Source organism: Bos javanicus, chromosome 28 (assembly GCF_032452875.1).
Source record: "Bos javanicus breed banteng chromosome 28, ARS-OSU_banteng_1.0, whole genome shotgun sequence".
In the NCBI taxonomy this organism is placed as follows: Eukaryota; Metazoa; Chordata; class Mammalia; order Artiodactyla; family Bovidae; genus Bos; species Bos javanicus.
The window spans coordinates 15309310-15318356 of NC_083895.1; the positions used below are offsets into that span (position 1 = coordinate 15309310).

Sequence of the window (9047 nt, forward strand, 5' to 3'; positions counted from 1 at the left end):
TCCCTTCTGTATGGCCTTTGAGAACAAAGTCCATAGAACAGGATGGTTTCTTCCTAATTGTTCACCAGACACCACTGACCCTTGGCTTGAAAGGGCCAATAGAATAATCCCAATTAATGGCACTAATAATACTCAAACCCAGCAGGAATCTTATGTATACCACCTGTTCTTATATCTGTAATGAATGGGCCTCTTGATGAGTTTATGAATGTTTGTACAGCTGGTGGATTGAAGGCCAGTGCTTACTAGGATTTCTAACTGTCCCCATGGACGTTCACAATAAATCTGAATTCTCCCATTGGTCTTGTCATTTGTCTTCTCCATTAAATCACATTGCCACCTTAAATGGGAATTCCCAGGAGGTAATATACATGACTAGATTTGCTTCCATTGGAAGGGCACTTATTCATGGCAGACTTGCCAATCCTACCATTATGACAATAGCAGCCCAAGAACAACTACTTGACTCACTGGCCAAAGTAATTTTGGATAATTGAGTAGCTCTTGGTTACCTAGCATTTGTATGAATGCAAATGCCACCTACTGTGCATGGATAAATTCCTCTACAGAAGTAGAGACTCCACTGGTATACCTTAGATATATTTTGGGTTGGTTCTCAACAACCACAATAAAATAAATATTATGGTAAAACAAGTTTCATAAATTTTGATTTCCCAGTGCATGTAAAAGTTATGTTTATACCATGCTGTAGTATATTAGCTACACACTGACTGAAAAACCAATGTACATACCTTGATTGAAAAACATTTTATTGTAAAAGAATGCCAACCATCATCTGAGCCTTTGGCAAGTCATAATCCTTTTGCTGGTGGAGAGTTTGAAATATTGTGAGAATTACCAGAATGTGACATAGAGACACAAAGGGAGCAAATGTTGTTAGAAAAATAGTGCCAGCAGACTTGCTCAATTCAGAGTTGCCATAAACCTTCATTTTATAAAAGTGAAAACAAAAAGTACCCCCCAAACCTCAATATCAACAAAGCATAATAAAGTGAAGTGCAATAAAATGAGGTATGCCTATACATAAAATTAGGGAACAAGCATATTGGCTACAACAAATTTCACTGATGAGCCATAGTCCTTTGATCTGCTTTCGGCTTAAACTTTCAACTTTTAGTGGTCTTTTATTGAGATAGTAACATTTAATAATTTGTACAATATTCTAAAAATTATTTTTATCAGTTTCTGATGCTGTGAAAGTGCTGCACTCAATATGCCAGCAAATTTGGAAAACTCAGCAGTGGCCACAGGACTGGAAAAGGTCAGTTTTCATTCCAATCTCAAAGAAAGGCAATGCTAAAGAATGCTCAAACTACTGCACAATTACACTCATCTCACACGCTAGTAAAGTAATGCTCAAAATTCTCCAAGCCAGGCTTCAGCAATATGTGAACCGTGAACTTCCTGATGTTCAAGCTGGTTTTAGAAAAGGCAGAGGAACAAGAGATCAAATTGCCAACATCCACTGGATCATGGAAAAAGCAAGAGAGTTCCAGAAAAACATCTATTTCTGCTTTATTGACTATGCCAAAGCCTTGGACTGTGTGGATCACAATAAACTGCGGAAAATTCTGAGATGGGAATACCAGACCACCTGACCTGCCTCTTGAGAAATCTGTATGCAGGTCAAGAAGCAAGTTAGAACTGGACATGGAACAAAAGACTGGTTCCAAATAGGAAAAGGAGTTCATCAAGGCTGTATATTGTCACCCTGTTTATTTAACTTATATGCAGAGTACATCATGAGAAACGCTGGACTGGAAGAAACACAACCTGGAGTCAAGATTGCCGGGGAAATATAAATAACCTCAGATATGCAGATGACACCACCCTTATGGCAGAAAGTGAAGAGGAACTCAAAAGCCTCTTGAAAGTGAAAGTGGAGAGTGAAAAAGTTGGCTTAAAGCTCAACATTCAGAAAACGAAGATCATGGCATCCGGTCCCATCACTTCATAGGAAATAGATGGGAAAACAGTGGAAAGTGTCAGACTTTATTTTTTGGGCTCCAAAATCACTGCAGATGCTGACTGCAGCCATGAAATTAAAAGACGCTTACTCCTTGGAAGGAAAGTTATGACCAACCTAGATAGCATATTCAAAAGCAGAGACATTACTTTGCCAACAAAGGTCCGTCTAGTCAAGGCTATGGTTTTTCCAGTGGTCATGTATGGATGTGAGAGTTGGACTGTGAAGAAGGCTGAGCACCGAAGAATTGATGCTTTTGAACTGTGGTGTTGGAGAAGACTCTTGAGAGTCCCTTGGACTGCAAGGAGATCCAACCAGTCCATTTTGAAGGAGATCAGCCCTGGGATTTCTTTGGAAGGAATGATGCTAAAGCTGAAACTCCAGTACTTTGGCCACCTCATGTGAAGACTTGACTCATTGGAAAAGACTCTGATGCTGGGAGGGATTGGGGGCAGGAGGAGAAGGGGACAACCAAGGATGAGATGGCTGGATGGCATCACTGACTCACTGGACGTGAGTCTGAGTGAACTCCGGGAGTTGGTGATGGACAGGGAGGCCTGGTTGTATACTGCAGAGATGATTAGAAGACAGATCACAGCTGGAAAAGCCAAAGAGAAGGTCTCATTAACTTTAACTTATCTTAGGGTTCTTGTTCTAACAAATTTTCAGTTTTCATCTAAGAATGTTCGTCTGTTTTTCCTCAATAGAGACCTTTTTTCTTGGTTGAGCTTTCTTTCTTTTGATTTTAACTACATCCCTTTATGACCCCATCACTTTTTCTGGAAATGCTGGAAGAGAATCACAATTATCATTATGACCATTGATGCACAGGCAAAGCCAGTGGCCAGAGCCAGGAAGTGGAGGTCAGAGAGGTGAACAGTGTACCCAACAGTGAGCCAGAGCTCCCCTGTTCCCTGCTGCCAAATCAACATCAGGTGGGTCCTTCACCTGGCAGGTGTATGTCCCATTATCGTCAATCTGCAGTTTCCAAAGGATGGAGACATCACTGATCAGGGCTCCCATCCCATACCACCCAGTCCTTGAAACTCCCACTCATGGGTTTGAAGGGATCCACATAGTAGTAGAAAATAAATAGATCCATCTCAAGACCATAAATTCCAGGTCACTGTTAGAGCATAACCCATAGGGAAGAAGTTAGAGAAAGTATACAGATGATAAAGAGAATTAAATTGTTTGTGCTTGCCTTTAGAGAGCATACCACAAAGCTCAGGGATTTTTATTCTTAAGAATAAAAGTTTAAAAAATTATAAATAAAAATTCTTGGAAATTCCTTGCCAGTCCAGTGGTTAGGACTCTGAACTTTCACTACCGAGGGCCTGTGTTCAGTCCCTCATTGAGGAACTAAGATCCCACAAGCCTCATGGCAAGACCAAGATACAAAGAATAAAAATTCTCAGGAATCACATGTAACTAAAAAGACTATGAGAACTGAAACTTTGAATAAATAACATCATAATAAAATACAAAGATAACTACAAAAACAATACAACTCCCATCACTTGTCTAAAATATATTATCAAGCACCTGTGAGCAATCCTAAATTGTACCAAAAATTGTAAATAAAAGCCAATCACACTTAATCCCAAGAGGGAGAGTTAAGAGCAAACCTTGATGCTGCCCATCCCTCTTTCACCCTGAGATTTTGAATATTTGTGCTTTTCACAAATGAGACAACTTCATAAAAGCTGCTTTTAAATTTTAGACGCTGGCTTAGACTAAGTCCAGTGTGAAAGAATCCACTGTGGGATAAAAGTTCACAGGGTGACCAACGGAGTTAGAAGAAGTCTCTGGTGACTTCCTTCTGAGAGATATCACATCCACAGAGTTACAGTGAATGACTAGCACCCCAGAAAGCTGCATTTCCTTCTGCATACAAGGGAAACTTCCTCAAGGAAACAAGCTTTTCTTCTGAGGTAAGTAGTACTTCCCTGGTGGCTCAAATGGTAAAGAATCTGCCTGAAATGTGGGAGACTCGGGTTCGATCCCTGGGTTGGGAAGATATCCTGGAGAAGGAAATGGCAACCCACTCCAGTATTCTTGCCTGGAGAATCCCATGGACAAAGGAACCTGGAGGGCTACAGTCCATGGGGTTGCAGAGTCAGATACGACTAAGCATTTAACACTAATCACTTTAATTAGTCTGAGTACCATACCTAGGGGCTTCCCTGATATCTCAATTGGTAAAGAATCTGCCTGCAATGAGGGAGACCCAGGTTCAGTCCCTGGGTTGGGAAGATCCCCTGGAGAAGGGAAAGGCTACCCACTCCAGGATTCTGGCCTGGAGAATTCCACGGACGTACAGTCCGTAGGGTCACAGAGAGTCGGATGCAACTGTGCAACTTTCACTTTCACCACACGTAAGGTTTCCCTGGTGGCTCAGATGGCAAAGAATCTGCCTGCCTTGCAGGAGACCTGGGTTTAATCCCTGGGTTAGGAAGATCTCCTGGAGGCAGGGATGGCCACCCACCCCAGTATTCTTGCCTGGGAAATCCCATGGACAGAGAAGCCTGGAGGGCTATGGTCCATAGCTTCACAAAGAGCAGGACACAACTGAAACAACTTAGCACCCTTGCACAGCACACACACCACACCTAAGACTTACGTAACAGTTTATAATCCTCCAGTCCATCCTAAAGGAGATCAGTCCTGGGTGTTCATTGGAAGGACTGATGTTGAAGCTGAAACTGCAATACTTTCGCCACCTGATGCAAAGAACTGACTCCTTTGAAAAGACCCTGATGCTGGGAAAGATTGAGGGCAGGAGGAGAAAGGGATGACAGAGGATGAGGTGGTTGGATGGCATCACCGACTCAATGGACATGCGTTTGGGTGGACTCTGGGAGTTTGTGATGGACAGGGAGGCCTGGTGTGCTGTGGTTCATGGGGTCGCAAAGAGTTGGACACGACTGAGCGACTGAACTGAATCCTCCAGGCTGAGTGAAGAAAGGCAATGACATAGAGCAGAGACTGAGCTGCTAAGCAGGGGGCCAGAAAGGGTCGTGTTTGGGGAGAATACCTTTTTTAGGGCAGAGATTTAGGGGAGTCATTGACTGGTCCAAATCCTAGGACCCAAGAGTACGAGAGGTCTGCGCTAGCCTGTACGGATCAGGTGTGTAGACATGGTTGGGAAAAAGCTCTTGTTACTTTATTTTATATCTTAGCAGCGCTTTCAGAGTGGCACCTGAAGATAGGGATTTCTAGTCCTCTTTATCCTTTGTCTCAAGCTGCTCTGTGTGATAAGGGGGCCATTTAGCCACACAGGCTTGTTGAGCACTTGAAATGTGGTGAATATGACTGAGAACCTTAACTTTGTCAGGTACACAACATAAAGTACATAAAGTTGTGTACCTAACCATTTCTAAGTTAGGTAGTGTTAAGTACATTCAGTTTTGTGCAACCAATCTTCACAGCTCATTTTTATCTTGAAAACTTGAAACTATGTATTAACAACTCCCCATTTTCTGCCTCCTCCCAATCTCTGGAAATATCACCATTCTAATTTCTGGCTCTGTGAACCTACTTTTGATACTTAATGTAAGTGGAATCATACAATATTTGTCTTTTTGTGACTGGCTTATTTCACACTGCTTAATGTCAATGGCACCCCACTCCAGTACTCTTGCCTGGAAAAATCCCATGGACAGAGGAGACTGGAAGGCTGCAGTCCATGGGGTCGCTGAGGGTCGGACACGACTGAATGACTTCACTTTCACTTTTCACTTTCATGCATTGGAGAAGGAAATGGCAACCCGCTCCAGTGTTCTTGCCTGGAGAATCCCAGGGACGGGGGAGCCTGGTGGGCTGCCGTCTATGAGGTAGCACAGAGTCAGACACGACTGAAGCGACTTAGCAGCAGCAGCAGATAGCATATTAAAAATCAGAGACATTACTTTACCAACAAAGTCCATCTAGTCAAGGCTATGGTTTTTCCAGTAGTCATATATGGATGTGAGAGTTGGACTATAAAGAGAGCTGAGTGCCAAAGAATTGATGCTTTTGAACTGTGGTGTTGGAGAAGACTCTTGAGAGTCCCTTGGACAGGAAGGAGATCCAAGCAGTCCACCTAAAGGAAATCAGTCCTGGGTGTTCATTGGAAGGACTGATGTTGAAGCTGAAACTGCAATACTTTAGCCACCTGATGTGAAGAGCTGACTCATTTGAAAAGACCCTGATGCTGGGAAAGATTGAGGGCAGGAGGAGAAAGGGATGACAGAGGATGAGGTGGTTGGATGGCATCACTGACTCACTGACAATGGACATGAGTTTGGGTAAACACTGGGAGTTGGTGATGAACAGGGAGGCCTGGCATGCTGCAGTCCATGGGGTGGCAAAGAGTCGGACACAACTGAGCAACTGAGCTGAACTGAACTGGATAACTAAAGACTTCCCAGGTGGCTCCGAGGTAAAGAATCTGCCTGTCAATGCCAGACATAGGAGACATGGGTTCAATTCCTGGCTCAGGAAGATTTTCTGCAGGAGGAAATGGTAACCCACTCCAGTATACCTGCTGGGATAACCCTATGGACAGAGGAGCCTGGCAGGCTACAGTTCATGGGGTTACAAAAAGTCAGACATGACTGAGGGACTGAGCACATGGAGAACTAAGATTTCCACATACCACAGAATAGCTGAGCTTATGTACCACAACCAGAGAGACCTCTTGCTGGAACTAAGACGAATCATAGCCAAATAAATACTAAAAAAAGAAAAAAAAAGTTGCAAAGTTAGTATAGGGAGTTCCTGTATACCCTGCGTTATGTCTCCTGTATTTAATGTCTATATAACCATGGCATATTTGTCAAAACTAAGAAATTCACACTGATATGATACTCTTAATTAAACTACAGACTTTAATCTGATTTTACCATTTATGTCCTTCCACTGTTTCAGAATCGAAACTACAATCCCATATTGCATTTAGCATACAAGTTTTTTATATACCAAGTTCAGTTCAGTTCAGCTGCTCAGTCCTGTCGGACTCTTTGCGACCCCATGAATTGCAGCATGCCAGGCCTCCCTGTCCATTACCAACTCCCGGAGTCCACCCAATCCCATGTCCATTGAGTCGGTGATGCCATCCAACCATCTCATCCTCTGTCATCCCCTTCTCCTGCCGCCCTCAATCTTTCCCAGCATCAGGGTCTTTTCAAATGAGTCAGCTCTTCCCATCAGGTGGCCAGAGTATTGGAGTTTCAGCTTCAACATCAGTATATACCAAGATCTTGCCTCATTTTACTATTCACAATGTTTTTTTTCCATTTCTCTTCAGAATAAAGGCTCTAAGGTTTTGTATGGTTATATATAATTCATAAATGTAATTATCTATATCCATAAATGTATGGTTATGCATACATAACCATATGTGTCTGACTCTTTGCGACTCCATGGACTGTAGCCTTCCAAGCTTCTCGGTCCATGGGGTTTTCCAGGCAAGAATACTGGAGTGGGGTGCCGTTTCCTTCTCCAGGGGATCTTCCCCACCCAGGGATTGAGCCCAGGTCTCCGGCATTGCAGGCAGATGCTTTACCCCTCTGAGCCACCAGAGAAGCCCGTATATATAATTCATAAATGTAATTATCTATACCCATAAATGTATGGTTATGTATAATTCATAAATGTGATGCCCACAACTACCAAAACACAGTTATGGTCAACAATATAGGACTAACTGTTGTAGCCAGGGAGATCTGACACTATGGGGAACCCTTGGGTATCTTAGGAAGTTAATGTTAAAAGGGGCTTACTGGGACTTACTCAAAGGCCCGTGGTTAGGACTTCACCTTCCAAAGCATGGGGGTGCCAGGTGGATCCTCCCCTCGGGGAGCTAAGAATCCTACACGCTTCTTAGCCAAAAACCGAAAGCATACAACAGTAACAGTAGAGAGTTTTAAAATGGTCCACATAAAAAAAAAATCTTAAAAAAAATAAAAAGGGCTTATTGTAGTGTTTGGGTGTATGTAGGTGATTTGGGGGAGGGCCCAAGGAAATGGTGATTTAATTGTTATCTGAAAAGCAGGAGGAATGGTGCAGGACTAGAGTTGTCACTGGAAAAGCAATAGTCACTCATGTTAGCTAGAGAAGGGATGTTTGGTCTTTTTGTGTTTGCATGTCTGTTTACTGTTCATGCACAGTTAGTCTTAAATTTCTTCACCTTCCGTCTCGTTAGATACCTCATTTGACATCAAAATTCCATGATGTCGCTTATGTTCATCCGGGGATTCAGGCCAGCTACCCACGATGGTTGTCGGGGCTCCTTTACTTTTTAACGCTAAATCTGAGCATAATTAAGATGAAAAACAAAAGGAGATCACTCAGCTGCTTTTGTAACAGAATATGACAACTCTTGGTCCCTGACACTACCTAACCCAAATAACTCGTTACCAAGGGCTGGAAAGGTCAATGTGTCTTGTTTAGAGCAGAAACAGCTGGCCTGGATGTAGCAGGAAACCAAACGACACTGGCCTGGACCGCGTTTCCTCCAGAAGTGAAGGGCTCCGCGGTGACTTCCTCTGCCCCAGGCCTGAGGAAAAAGCCCTGCCCTCTGAAGGAACCAGTTAACAGAGCTAGCCGATGTCACGTGACAGTGCAGAGTACACCCTAGAGAGCACACCTTGCGGCTGCGGTCGCTCGATCCGCCTTCATCGGTCTCCGATGTTCCTGGTTCCCTCCTTCTTTCTCGCCAGGAAATGACTCTCATTTCCTTCTACCACGCTAGTCTTCTGTCTCGACATTGTTTGAGCTCACTGGGAGACCCTCCCAGTCAGTACCACTAAAGCCTCAAACTTGCCACAAAAGGCCTCTTCTCTCCCAAGGGCTCGCCCACGTCCCGCAGCACCCCTCCCTGTAGAGGGTCGCTAAGCATGCCCCGGCCCTGCCCTGCGCCTGGATGGCCAATCCGTGTTCGTCACAATGGCGTCCTGGTGGCCCCGCCCCCGGACGCCCGTCTCGGAGACCCCGCCCCCGTGTTGTCCTTCCGGCTCGCTTTTAGACGTAGGATTGCGCCGTCTTCCGGGAGAAGAAGATGGGGTTTGACAATAAT

The 9047-nt window shown here is 43.9% G+C and overlaps 1 long non-coding RNA gene across 1 annotated transcript; it reads right to left on the reverse strand.

Annotated features, from left to right (window-relative positions):
* Positions 1 to 753: 753 nt before the first annotated feature.
* LOC133240361 (uncharacterized) lies at positions 754 to 8971 on the reverse strand. The gene is made up of 2 exons (XR_009734203.1): positions 8619 to 8971; positions 754 to 8282 (listed from the first exon to the last, which is right to left on the reverse strand). It is a non-coding gene; the product is annotated as an uncharacterized LOC133240361 (long non-coding RNA).
* Positions 8972 to 9047: the final 76 nt, after the last annotated feature.